The sequence below is a fragment of the Chiloscyllium punctatum genome, chromosome 36, assembly GCF_047496795.1.
Source record: "Chiloscyllium punctatum isolate Juve2018m chromosome 36, sChiPun1.3, whole genome shotgun sequence".
In the NCBI taxonomy this organism is placed as follows: domain Eukaryota; kingdom Metazoa; phylum Chordata; class Chondrichthyes; order Orectolobiformes; family Hemiscylliidae; genus Chiloscyllium; species Chiloscyllium punctatum.
Window position 1 is genome coordinate 67,540,683 of NC_092774.1, and position 14,711 is coordinate 67,555,393.

Sequence of the window (14,711 nt, forward strand, 5' to 3'; positions counted from 1 at the left end):
GAAAATCGACGTTTCGGGCAAAAGGCCTTCACCAGGAATAAAGGCAGGACAACTCCAGGGTGGAGAGATAAATTGGGGGTGGGGTGTGCTGGGCCGAAGGTAGCAAAAAGTACAATAGGTGAATGGGGGTGGGGATGGAGGTGACAGATCAGGGAGGAGGGTGGAGCGGATAGGTGAGGAGGGAGATTGGCAGGTAGGCGAGTTCATGAGCACAGCGCTGAGCTGGAAGGTTGGAATTGAGGTAATGTGGGGGGAGGGGAAATGAGGAAACTGATGAAGTCCACATTGATGGCCTGGGGGTGATTTTACCCCAAGCGGAAGATGAGGCGTTCATCCTCCAGGCATCGGGTGGGGAGGGAGCGGCGATGGAGGAGGCCCAGGACCTGCATGTCCTCGGCAGAGTGGGAGGGGGTTTGAAATGTTGGGCCATAGGGCGATTGGGGTTGATTGGTGTGGGTGTCCTGGAGAAGTTCCTTCAAGCGCTGTGACTTGACTCTGCGAGGACTCTCCAGTCTCCCCAATGTCGAGGAGATCGCATCAGGAACAATGGATACAAGAAATGACATTGTTGGATACACTGGTGAAAGCCTTCGATCCACCACGGCCCGGATTCGATTTCCGGGCAGGGAAGAAATTTTCAGTAGAGCTATCAGCATGCGTCCGCATCTCCCTGGTGGTCTAGTGGTTAGGATTCGGCGCTTTCACCGCCGTGGCCCGGGTTCGATTCCCGGTCAGGGAAACGATTCTCAGGGAGTTTATAGGCTACACGTTCTTCTTAAATCCTCTGTACAGTTATTTATTGATCTTCGAAGTTCCGAGGTGCTGCAGTGTGTCGTGGCTCGTTGAAATAGTGTCCTGATTCAGATTTGTTTGTATGTGTAGTGGTGATTGCTTCTGTAGTTAAGTTTTTGGTTCGCGTGCGTTGTTTTCCTGTGGACGTTGTTTTGAATTTACCATTGACTGTTCGCTCCACTGTGACATCTAGAAATGGCACTTTGTTGTTGTTCTCCTCTTTTGTGAAGTTTATGCAGGAAGGATATTGTTGATGGTGTTGTAGGTTTCCTCTAATTTGTTTCATTTTTTGATGACAAAAGTGTCATCGCTGTAGCAGACTCTAAGTTTGGGTTGGATCGTTGGAAGGGCTGTTTGTTCGAGTCTCTGCATTATTGCTTCTGCTAGGAATCCTGATACTGGTGGTTTCATGCGTATTTCGTTGATTTGTTTGTAGGGCTTGTTACTGAGTATGAAGTGGATGGTAAGGCACAGTTCCACGAGCTTGACAGTGCTATCTTTGCTGATGAAGTTGATGCTGTGTTTGAGTCTTTGTTTCTTCGAGTAGTGCCTTCAGTCTTCTTTGGCCACGTTGATGTTAATGGATGTGAACAGGGCTGTTATGTCAAAGGACAACATTATTCCATCCTCTTCTAACTCAGTGTCTTTGGTGTTCAGGAATTCTTGGATGGAGTAAATGGAGTGAAGTGAATCTTCGACTAGGTGTTTTAGCCTTCGGTGGAGGCCTTTGACGAGTCTGTATATTGGTGTTCCAAGTGGTGAGACTATGGTCTAGGGGGGTGGGGGCTCCTGGTTTGAAGGGGAGGAGAACAGCAACAAAGTGCCATTCCTTGATGTCACAGTGGAGCGATCAGTCAATGGGGAACTTCAAACTGGCATTTACAGAAAAACAACAGACCCAAACCAAGGACTTAACCACAGAAGCAATCATCCCAACACCCACAAACGAAGCTGCATCAGGTGATTATTTCAACGAGCCACTACACACTGCAGCACAGAGAAACTACGAAGAGCACAAGAGAAATACGGATATAGTGTATTTAAGGAGAACGTGTCCCCAATAAACCCCCTCCGCCGATTTCTCATTGATGCTTTCAAGGTGACTCTCAGAAATTCGGTTTGACCCTCCATTCTTTCCTGTTTGTTTTTGTGGGTTTTGAAAGCTTTCGCAATCCTCTGGCTGAGTATTGGAGTTGGGAGGTTATGTTGTGGCTGTACAGGACAATTTTTAGACCACTTCTGGAATATTGTGTACAATTCTGGTCTCCCTCCTATCAGAAGGATATTGTGAAATTTGAAAGGGTTCTGAAGCACCAATGGGTCCACAGAGAGGAAGAGGCCCTTCTGCTGCCCTGAGTGTGGGAAGGCCTTCAGTGATTCCTCTGCCCTGCTGACGCACCAGTTGGTCCACACCGGGGAAGGCTGTTCTCCGGCCCCTTCGTGCGAGATGGCCTTCAGCAGTTCATCCCACCTGCTGAGACACCAGTGGGTCCATATTGAGGAGAAGCCGTTCTTCTGCCCCGAGCGCAGGAAGGGCTTTGCTCTTTCTTCCGACCTGCTGGCCCATTGGTGGGTCCACATGGGGGAGAGTTCGTTCAGTTGCCTAAGTGCAGGAAGGCCTTCATCAATTCCTCAGCCCTGCTGATGCACCAGTCCGTCCACACCGGGGATATGCCGTTCTCCTGCCCGAGTGCGGGAAGGGCTTTACCCGCTCCTCCACACTGCTGAAGCACCAGCTGGTTCCCACGGGGGGATGGGGGGGCGGAGGGGGGAGGCCTTTCTGCTGCCCTGAATGCGGGAAGTCCTTCAGCAATTCCTCCGCCCTGCTGAAGCACCAGTGTGTCCACACCGGGGAGAGGCCCTTCAGCTGGCCCGAGTGTGGGAAGAGGTTCATGTTTTCCTGCAACTTGTGGAAGGACCAGTGGGGGCACCAGCTCTCCCAGCAATCAGATCCCACCGGTGACGCTGCCTTCAGTCACCCTCAAGGACTGAACCTCTGTCAGTTCTGACAGTGTGTGCAGTGGGAGTGTTTTTGTTTTCTACTGGACTGCAATTGTCTCCCCCACCCCCCACAACCACAACCTCATGGTGGCTCACGGTTAGCACTGCTGCCTCATGGCACCAGCAACCCAGGAATACTTCCACCCTTGGGGGTCTGCGTGCAATTTATGGAGGGTAGGAAAATGGTTCTGAGTGGGTAACTCTTCGGAGAATCTGTGCAGATGTGTTGGGCTGAAGGACCTGTTTCCACACTGTAGGAGTTCAACCATCATATGAGCTTTGCTTTCATTGGATACTTATGAGTATCCAATGCTCATTGAGCCAGGGGCTGCACATTGCCAAATGAAATGATCCAGAGAAACGTAAGACCGCAAGACCATCAGAGCAGAAGTAAGGCCATTCGGCCCATCGAGTCTACTCAGCCATTCGTTCGTGACAAAAGTAGTGCAGATGAGTTTGCTACAGTGTGGAAACAGGCCATTTGTGCCAACAAATCCACATCGACCCTCCGAAGAGTAACCCATCCAGACCCATTTCCCTCTGAGTAATGTACCGAACTCTGTGGGCAATTAAGCATGACCAATTGACATGACCTGAACATCTTTGGACTATGGAAGAAAACAGGACCACCCAGAGAAAACCCACGCAGACACTGGGAGAACATGAAAATTCCTCACAGACCCAACACCCAAGGCTGGAATCAAACCTGGGTCCCCGGCACGGTGAGCCTGCAGTGGTAAACACTGAGCCACGACATATTGCAACTCGAAGTAGGCAAGCAGGAGGTTGGGAGAATACAGCAAGTCAGGCAGCCCCAGGATGTAGAGTAGTCAGCGTTTGGGTATTAACCATTCTTCAGGACTGAAACGTTGACTTCTCCATGAGAAACGATTTACGGGAATGTTGCTGGGGATTGGAGGGTTTGAGCTACAGGGAGGAACTGAATAGTCTGGGACTGTTTTCACTGAACCATCAGAGGCAGGGGAGTGACAAAATAGAGGTTACAAAATCATGAGGGGCATGGACAGTGTAATAGAAAAGGTCTTTTCCCTGGGATGGGGGAGTCCAGAACTAGAGGGCAGAGGTTTAGGGTGAGAGGCGAAATATATTAAAGGGACAACTTCTTCATGCAGAGGGTGGTACTTATATGAAATGAGCTGCCACAGGACACGGGTCAGGTGTTTTCAAATGGGATTAGATTAGTTTATGATATCAGGTCAGCATGGACAATTTGGACCGAAGGGTCTGTTTCCATGCTGTACGTGTCTCTGACTACTGGTCATGATGTAACTTTAAAATAGAGTCCAAGTAACTTTGAATAGTTCAATCTTGTTGAGCTCACCTCCTGAAAAGTTTCAGATGAATCCCTCTGAGAGATACTGTTTAAACATGCTGAGTTGGACAAAGTATCCCATCAAGTTCAACACAAACCCAGAGTTGAAGAAGTCAGAAGTCAGAACACAAAGGGGACCAAAACTGATCACAATATTCCAGGTGCAGCCTCATCAACGTCCTGTATACCTACAACATAAGTTGCCAACATCTATACTCAATTCCCTAACTGATGAAGGCCAGTGTGCCTAAACCTTTCTTCACTGCCTTGTGTACCGATGTAATCAGAGATATAGGACCTACTTTAAACTGATCCACGATCCAGCTGCTGGGAGCACAGTGACTAAGAGGGAAGGCAAAAGGGAGATTGACCTTTAAATGAAGTATACAAGTAGGGAAGTTATAGTGGAGGTATTGATTGAAAGTACAGTGAAGATTCAACCAGCTGACAGTGGATCTGAATCACATGTAGATCAGACCAGGTTCTGACAGCAGGAAACCAGATAAGTTTTTACAACAAACCACAACGATTTCATCATTAGACTCTTAATTCCAGATTTATATTGAATTCAGATTCCACCATCTGCCATGACAGGTATTGAACACATGTCCCTAGAACATTACCTGGGTGAATAGTCTGGTGACAATAAATTCGGCCATCGCCTCCCCTGAACACATTGGCTTATTGTGTTTAGAGGTAACAAAGGAACAAGAGGTTTCAGCAGCTGCTAAATTGTTGATATTACACAAGGGAACATCAGCACTCTCAGTAATGGCACACACTGAAGACAGTGTCCTGTATCAGAGGTAAGGGCTCGGGAACCAGAAGAAGTAGGAACAGGAATATGCCATTCAGCCCCTTGAGCCTGCTTCTCCATTCAGTAGGATTCTGGGTGATCTGGCATTCCCCACATTCACTTTCCTGCCCTTTTCCTGCAACTGTTCATCCCCCGACTCTTCACGAATCTATCGATCCTAGTTTTAAAGTGACTTGAAGGCTGTCAACAGAGTTATTGGGGTGGGGGTGGGGGGGTGGGGCACGAGGTCTCAGGTCGAACTTGGGGACTAAAACAAAGGCTTCACACCACGATATTTAACTAAGGGTATGTTTATGGTTATCCAAAGCTGGAAATTGGGCAGGCATTCAGATGAAATTATTGGTAAATTATGAATGACAGAGGAGTCGGGAGAGAAGTGGTGTTCAGGCACATTTGGATATCATTAGTATAGATGCCAACACCAGCAGCTACGGTAAACCAAATAAGAAAGGAAGACACTAAAAGCAGACCCTCCCAGAGGATAGAGTGATGCTGGAGAGGGTCAGTTCTGTCATTAACCCTGATCAAGGCTGTCCGCAGGTCGACGAGGGAATGTTCATCCCTGTCACCGTTACAAAGGATGTCAAACATGACCTTGATAAGAACTCTTTCAGGGGTAGAAACCAGACTCGAGGGCTTTTAACACAGAATTCTGGAAAAGATGGGAATGGCTAATTCAACAATGATACATCCAAACCAACACTTCCATAGGTGCGATAATAATAGAAGTGTTTTGGTTTTTATTTAGAAGATTCTCAGCAACACTGAGTAAGAAGCAACAAAATTAACACAAGAAATAGTGCAATTGCTACAATGTACCTGCTCCCAATTGGGGGCCATCGGTGTGAAATTAACTGAGTACAAGAGGCAATATTGGAAAGGAATTACCCAGTTCATAGCTATAAGAGGGAGACACAGACTGCTTGATACAAACATATAATGGGCGGGAGTAGGCCACTCGGCACTTCGAGCCTGCTGCAGCATTCAATAAGATCATGGCTGATCTGAATTCAACCTCAACTCTACATTCCAACACATCCCCGACAAGCTTTCATCCACTTGGTGATCAAGAACCCATCTACCTCTGCCTTAAAGATTTTGAATCCACTGCCTTTTGAAGAAGACACACAACCCTCAGAAAGAAAAGAAATCATCCTCATTTTTGTCTTCTACATTTAAAATATGACCCTGTACTTTCAGATATTAAGATAGGGACACAAGCTGCATTCAAATAATACCTGTGGTACAGTTAACTATCTCAAAGTGCTTCACATGAACATAATGAGAATTCCTTTAAAAATCACAAGACCGGAGCACAGATTAGGACAGGTGACTAAAGACTTGGTCAAAGGGACAGGTTTAGGGAAATCTTTTAAACAGTTTCAATTTCCCAAACATCAGAGGACAAAGACGTGAACAACAAACACAAAATAGCAAAGAATGGGAAACAACAGTGTAGTCATAATGTCACAGGATGAGTAATCCAGGGAACATGAGTTCCAATCCCACCACAGCAAGAGGTAAGATGTGAATAATTCAAATTATAAATGGGGAACACAAAGTTAGTCTCAGTATGGTATCGATGGCATTGACGTCAACTGTCATAAAAACCCATGTTCACCAATGTCCTTTCAGGAGGGAAACTGCCATCCTTGCATGGTCTGACGTACATGTGACTCCAGACCAACAGCAATGTGGTTGACTCTTAAACTGCCCTCTGAATTGGCACAAGCAAGACACCTTTCACTTAGGGATGGATAACAAACATCAACCTTGTGAAAGTGTCATAACAGAAATTGCTGTAGAAACTCAGCCAGTCTGGCAACACCGGTGGAGAGAGAGAGAAACAAACAGAGACAATATCCTGGCTTGAGTCCAGAACAGTTGTGAAGAAGGGTCACAGCAGTTGAAATGCTAACTCTGCTTCTCTCTCCAGTTTCTCCAGCATTTGACTCATTTTTGTGTTTCAGATCTCCATCATCTGCAGTTCTTTATTACACTGACTTAGGGAAGCTCAAATCCCATAAAAGGGTAGAGCAGAAGGGCTGGAGTTACTCAGCAAGTATGGCACTGGCTATGGAGATAAAAATAGTTCGTACTTCGGGTCATTGAATGATCTTACATCAGGGACAAACTTTTGGGGAAGCTGCAAGAGTAAAAGGCATTGGTGTAACTTCAACATCTGGGTGAACTCTCTCAGCCTTGGGGGTCAGGCTGACTCAGCATTCTGGTCCTGCTCATTACCTGTTAAATTCTCCATTTGTTGTTCTTGTTATATTTCTACATGGTTGACACATTCCTATGTTTTAAAATGAAATTACAAACAGACAGGAATTTTCCATGTAAGTAATTATACATTAGAGGGTTTGGAACGTGAATGTAACTTTTAAACTATTTATTCATGCATGGGGTGTGGGCATCGCTGGCAATGCAGCATTTATACCCATCCTTAACCACCCTGTGGTTGGTTGGAAAAGTGCATGAAGGTGTCTGAGATTGTCTTGATCAGCACAGCAATCTCAAAGATGGGTGTGCTCAGGTAGAAGTACCCTCCACACCCACAGCCAAGTCTGCACTCACTTCAATGATAGATGCCATCTAAACCTCCCAGGACAAGGACAGCATGGGATGACAATCAGAATAAAGCTTCCTCTACTCTTCAATTACAAGTGAAGCTACCTCAACACTGGTCCCCAACAAACACTGCCAAGACAGACACAGCATTGGGTTAGATACAGAGTAAAACTTGCTCCATACTTCCCCATTCATAAAGTCCCAGGAGAAGGACAGCAAAGGGTTTAATAAGCAGTAGAGCTTCTTCCGTTCTGACTGACACTTAGTCCGTTCTACACCAATCCTCAACGAAAATTCAGAACTGAGATTATTATCTGGTACTGAATTCACACATCCTAATGGGAATGACAGCAACAGAAAATCATGCAGTGAAACACAGATAAATCACACACAATGTACAACAAAACTAGACTGTTATTGGGATCAAAGACATAGTCCCTGCAGTGATCCGAATGTGAGCTGAACAAATTTCACACTTGAACAACATTCTCTGGGAATTCAATGTCCACCTCACTGCTGTCTATTCAGTTCCTCTGCTCTCGTTCAGGGCTGAGTGCGACTGAACACATTGTGGCGTAGGGGTCAAGAGGTTGGACAGTTAAGGTCAACTTGGATTGAGGGCATCCTTTGTCATGCCAGTGAGGTCGAGGATCGCTCATTTACTCAACTTATAATCGGGGACAAGGGGATGTCAGGCTGGGCTTGTATCAGTTTGAGTTTAGAAGAAACAGATGATCCGATGGAGCTGTATAACATCTGGAGAGGACTTAATGTAAATGTAATGTCAACTCAATTCTAGCCGGAGACTAGTCTCTCATTTGAGATAGGAGAGTTTTGTTTTTCTCTCAAGTGTTCTCGAGTCTTTGAAATTCACTTCTTTAGAGAGCAGCATGTGGTGGTGGCACGGTGGTTAGCACTGCTGCCTCACGGCATCAGTGACCTGGGTTTGATCCCACCCTCGGGCCGACTGTCTGTGTGGAGTTTGCACATTCTCCCCTTGTATCTGCGTTGGCTTCCTCTGGTGCTCTGGACTCCTCCCACGGTCAAAAGGATGTGCAGTTGAGGGTGGATTGACCATGGGAGATGAAGGGTTACAGGGATAGGGTAACGAACTGGGTCTGGGTGGGACGGTCAGTCAATGTTGACTCGATGGCCTGAATGGCCTATTTGCACGCAATTGGCCTATATCAATCAATAGTATGCACTTGCTTTATGGTTACCGACATCAAATTACATGATTGGTTTTGGTTAATTTATCTCTTATTATCGTATTCAACCAACTACAGCATCTTGAAACTTGCTTAATTACAATATCCAATATCTGCAGAGTACTTTTGCTTTTAGTCATGACCATTATCGTGAACTCTGACGTGTGACCATCACATTGCTGTCAAAGTTCCTTATTTATCCCGACATTGTCATGATTTTACTTTGTCGAATGTCTTCCTGGCATTTGCAGTTAAGACCCTATATTCTGCCCTCGTCAACATTTTCCCTTACAATTCACTACTAAAGATTTCATGAAAAACCCCAGAGTGTGGTGAGACTGCGGAACTCACTACCATAGTGAATAGTTGGAGTGGGAGACACTACAACTAAGGGTAAGCAACCCAATACAAATGAATGTCACTGTCACTAGATTCACAACACAGTGAAATTAAAACATGCAATGTTCCTCAATTTCTCAACTGTTCCGAACCAGACTTGATGAAGAACAGATCTTGCACAACTTCATTATAATTTAAACAAAAACCAATAATTATAAATATGGGAAGTTTGCTCGGGCAAAGTTAAAGAAGATAATCTAATTAATACCAATGATTTAAAACCTTTGATCAAGTCCCCCACCATCTCAGAGACTGAAACTTAAGGGAAAGTTAAGAAATTTTTTTTTTAAACTTACCAATTCAAGCAAACAGTTTCCAACATGGATTGCCAAGCCTTTGTGCAATCTTTGGACTATGACTGTTTCACAGACACGTAACTGTAAATCTAATTTAAAAGTCACTGCTGAACACCCCAGAGTTCAGCCATTTTTTACAGGCTGGGACTCATTCCCAGAGAGAGCCAACAATGCTTTAACTGGACAGTAGAATCTAGAGAGAACAGCTACTCGTATCAACGAGCAGCAGCGCCCACTGGAAGCAAATTTGCAGGGGTGGGGGAGCACGACGGCATAAAACAAAAAAAATCCGACCGACTCTCCCTTTATAAGCAATGTCAGAATGTGCAGGGGTTCAGTCCTCTCAGTGACCCACAGCAGTTTCACCAGCAGAATCAGATTGTTGGGAGCACTGGTGTGCCCGCTGGTGCTTCTGCAAGGTGCAGAATGATGAGAACCTCCGCTTCCACTCGGGGCAGGTGAACGGCATTTCCCCGGTATGGGCCTCACCTGTGCCTCAGCAGGTGGGATGAATTGCTGAAGGCCATCCCGCACTCTGGGCAGGGGAAGGGCCTCTCCCCCGTATGGACCCGAAGGTGGGATGCCTGGGTAAAGCCCTTCCCACACTTCAGGCAGGAGAACGGGCTCTCCCCGGTCTGGACCCGCTGGTGCCTCAGCAGGGCAGAGGTATCATTGAAGGCCTTCCCGTACTTGGAGCAGCTGAAGGGCTTCTCTAATATGTGGACCCCGAGGTGGGTCAGTCGGACGGAGGAATAGCTGAAGGCCTTCCAGCATTCGGGGCAGGAGAATGGTCTTCCCGCACTCAGAGCAGGAGAACAGTCTCACCCCGGTGTGACTGCGCCCATGAGTCTCCAGGTCAGATGGGAAACGGAAGCCTTTCCCACAGTCGCCACATTTTCATGGTTTCTCCACGGGACGGGATTCCTTGGGTTTCTCCATGACCGAAGCTTCAGCTGCACACAAACGCGTGTACAGCACCTCCCTGCCGTGAATTCCTTTTCCCAGTCTGGATAACTTTTACTGGCTCCACAATCAGAGTGCTGCAACAGTAGGGTCTCTCGACCAGTCTCACTGATGCTGAAAACGTACTGAAAGAGGAACCAAAAAGCTTGGTTCCTTCTCACAGAATGATAGTCAAAAATTGTTATAGTCCCGATGGATTCAGTGACTGCCAGACATTGACGTGAAATTGAGGACTGCAAATGCTGTAGAATCAGAGTCAAAGCACAACAGATCAGGCAGCATCTGAGGAGCAGCAGAGTCAATGTTTCAGGCAAAGCTCTTCATCTGTTGATATTGAAACGTCCATCTTCAGATCTTCAAATAATCTGTAAAAAGAGATTACAAAAGTCATTACTGTCAGTCCAGATTAGAAATTCCAAACAAGCAATTCTACTTTCCGCAGAACATTCTTTTCTTTTTCTACAAAATTGAAAGCACCAACCCACCCCCTCTCACCCCTCTATTCTCACTCCGCTCAAACTAATCCTCCCGACGGTACTGATACAGGATCTTACAGAGACCGAAAAATGAAAACATCAAGACAGACACCTCTGAATTTTGGATACCTCCACCTGAAAGTTAGTATCTTTCACGACATCTAGGAGTGTGTAAGTCTGATTTTGGGAAGCAAAAAAAAGTGTTAATTCAGGATGAACCTTCAATGCAGCTTTCTGAGAAACAACCAGACACGAAATGGTTAACATCTGGGGAGGTGGAAGTCGGGAGATGGAGGAAATGAGATATCAAGGCATTGACACCAACACCAGACAGAAACTGAACACAGGCAGGGCAAACTTTACGGGCAAGCCAGAGTCATAGAGATACACAGCACAGAAACAGGTCCTTCAGTCCAACTCATCCGTGCCGACCAGATAGCCTAAATTAATCTCGTCTCATTTAGCAGCACTTGGCCCATATCCCTCTGAACTCTTCCTATTCATATACCCATCCAGATGCCTTTTAAATGTTATAATTGGACCTACATCCATCACTTCCTCCGGCAGATAATTCCTTACACTTGCCTCCCTCACCTCAAACATATTATCCTCCTGTTCTGGAGTTCTCCCATCCCAGGGAAATGACCTTGTCTATTTACCCTATCCATGCCTCCCATGATTCTATAAACGTCTGTAAGATCACCCCTTAGCCTCTGGTATACCGGGGAAAACAGCTGAAGCAATGCACTGCGTTTCCTTTCAGCTTCACACTCACTGAACCTTACTCCCGTGTAAAACATTGTTTCCCTCCCCCACACTGTCCATGGGAAAAGCCAAGGCTGCTGAGACTCTGGAGTTGGGGGAATGCCACGTAGAATTCCTGCAATGTGGAAACACGCCATTCAGCCCAACAAGTCCACACCGACCATCCAAAGCGTAACTCATGTGGACACATTCCCCTATCCCATTCCACTACACTTACTGCACACGATGGGCCCATTTAGTTTGTCCACTTCTCCCGAAACTGAACACCTTTAGATGTTGGGCGGAAACCAGTGCACCCGGGTGAAACCCAGCAGACACGGCAGGGAGAATGTGCAAACTCCACACAGAGAGTCGCCCCAAGGCTGGAATCGAAAGCGGATCCCTGGCACTGTAAGGCAGCAGTGCGAACCACTGATCCATCGTGCTGCCCATGTGTGCAGAAAGAGGTGGGGGCTGGGAACTTTGTTAATTGTACTACGCAGTGGATTGTTGTGAAAGGTTAAATCTCACGGGATCCAGGGAGAGCTAACCAACTGGGCACAAAATTTAGAAGCGCGTTGTTGGAGATGCTGGAATCCTTCCTGAAAACAACAAATGCTGGAGATCACAGTGGGTCAGGCAGCGCTGTGCTACTCTATGCCTGGACAGTGTGGACGTGGAGATGATGTTTCCACTCGGAGAAGGGTTGAGGATGCCAAGTCATTTAGGGCAATTAAGACAGAGATAGGTTCTTGATTAGTAAGGGGTCAAGGGTTATGAGGAGAGGGCAGCAGAATGGGATAGAGAAACATATCAGCCATGATCGACTGGTGGAGCAGACTCGATGGGCCAAATGGCCTCATCCTGCTCCTGTGTATTATGGTCTTAAAGCTGGGCAGATGACTTAAGGGGTTCTCACAAACTATTTCAGAATCCTGAAGAGGGGTTGTTGGACTCGAAACTTTAACTCTGCTTTCCCTCCACAGATGCTTCCAGTCCTGCTGAGTTTTTCCAGTGTTCTCAGTTTTTGTTTCAGATTTGTGCATTGCTTCTGCTGTTTTCCCCGGTATACCAGAGGCTAAGGGGTAATCTTACAGACGTTTATAGAATCATGAGAGGCATAGACAGGGTAAATAGACAAGGTCATTTCCCTGGGATGGGAGAACTCCAGATTAGTTCAGACGGAGCGCAAAGCTGGTCGGGTAGGTAAGTGATTGTTATATAAAGAACTTACCCTCGACGCCAACGGTCGTTTCGCGGCAGAGAGCGGCGGGAGCTGGGCGGAAGTTCAGACGGAGCGCAAAGCTGGTCGGGTAGGTAAGTGATTGTTATTAGAGTGGGTGTGTTCTAAACCCCAGGTCCTACAAAGTAGGGTCTCCCTCCCTCCCTCCTCCTCTAACCTTAATTAAGAGTCCACAGAGTTGCCATAGGAAGAGGGTCTAAGGAAGTTTAGATCGAAGAGTGAGGCTTCAGCTCAGGAATCTTGATAAAGAGGTTGAGTAAAGAGATTACGCCACAGTTGAAGAGGGTGAAGACATGACTGCTCAGCTGGTTCAGTGCGCTACGTGTTTGATGTGGCAAGTCAACGACTCTGGTGTGTCTGGCTCGTTTCTGTGTGGAAAGTGTGCGCACATTCAGCAATTGACCGAGCATATTGCAGCACTGACGAAAGAACTCGAAGACCTTAGGCTCATCCGAGAGAACGAGATCTTTCTGGACAAGACCTTCAGTGATGTTATTACACCAATCATGCCAGAAGAGAGCAGAAGAGTGCAGACGATGAGGAAGGCAGAGAGGAGACAGGTGCAAGAGACGCCGGGAGAAGTACCTGTCAGGAACAAGTTGAAGCTTTTGGAAACAGTAGAGTCTGATGACACTACCAGTTCGCAAGGCGGCCATGTTTGTCAATCAAAAGTTGCCGCAGAAGCAGAGCGGAAGAGTCGGACATCACATAGAGCCGTGGTAATAGGGGACTCCATCGTGAGAGGAACTGACCGGGGTTTTTGTGGCAGCAGACGGGATTTGAGGATGGTGTGTTGCTTTCCTGGTGCTAGAGTGAAAGACATCGCGGACAGAGTGCAGGACATCCTCAAGGACGAGGGTGAAGAGCCCGAGGTGGTGGTACACGTCGGCACAAATGATGTCGGGAAGAAGAGGAGGAACATACTACAGCGAGACTTCGCAGAACTAGGAAGAAGGCTAAAAAGCAGGACGTCCAAGGTGGTTATCTCCAGTTTGCTTCCAGTTCCTCGGGCTAGTATGGCCAGAAACCGGGAGATAATGGACTTGAACGTGTGGTTGGGGAACTGGTGCAGGAAGCAAGGTTTCAAGTTCTTGGATCACTGGGGTATATTTTATGGTAACCATAAATTCTACAAGAGAGATGGCTTGCACCTTAATAGAACAGGGATCAGCATTCTGGCAGGCAGGTTTTCTGCTGCAACACCGCTACATTAAAACTAAGTAGTGGGGGGGGGGGGGGGGGGGGGGGAGGGGACAAGCTGGATGTTTAAAAGGGAAATTGAAGGGGTAGTTAGAACAAGAGAAGTCAAGAAAGACAACTGTATCAAGGAGGCAGAAAACTGGAAAAGGCATCATGCTGTAAAGTTGACTGAAATAAGGGTTGAGGGGAAGGGTGAGAGCAGTAACAAATTAAAAATTCTATATATGAATGCACGAAGCATTAGACACAAGGTGGATGAGCTTGAGGCTCTTTTGGAAATTGGCAGATACGATATTGTGGGGATAACTGGGACGTGGCTTCATGGGGACAGGGCCTGGGAAATGAATATTCAAGGCTACACGTGTTATCGTAAGGATAGACTGACGGGCAGAGGGGGTGGGGTGGCCTTGTTGGTAAGGGAGGATATTCAGTCCCTTGCGCGGTCGGACCTAGAGTCAGGGGATGTAGAGTCAGTGTGGATAGAGCTTCGAAACACTAAGGGTAAAAAGACCCTCATGGGAGTCATCTACAGGCCCCCAAACAGTAGTCTGGATGTTGGAGGTAAGTTGAATCAGGAGCTGAAATTGGCTTGTCGCAAAGATGTTACTACAGTTGTTATGGGGGATTTTAACATGCAGGTAGACTGGGTGAATCAGGATGGTATT

At 46.8% G+C, this 14,711-nt stretch overlaps 1 protein-coding gene and 1 non-coding gene across 2 annotated transcripts in view; one reads left to right on the forward strand and one right to left on the reverse strand.

The window, feature by feature from the left end:
- Nucleotides 1-14,711, reverse strand: part of LOC140460630 (uncharacterized) — a 569,010-nt gene that overhangs the window by 70,924 nt on the left and 483,375 nt on the right. The window lies entirely within an intron of this gene.
- Nucleotides 668-739, forward strand: trnae-uuc (transfer RNA glutamic acid (anticodon UUC)). Its single transcript has one exon. It is a non-coding gene; the product is annotated as a tRNA-Glu (tRNA).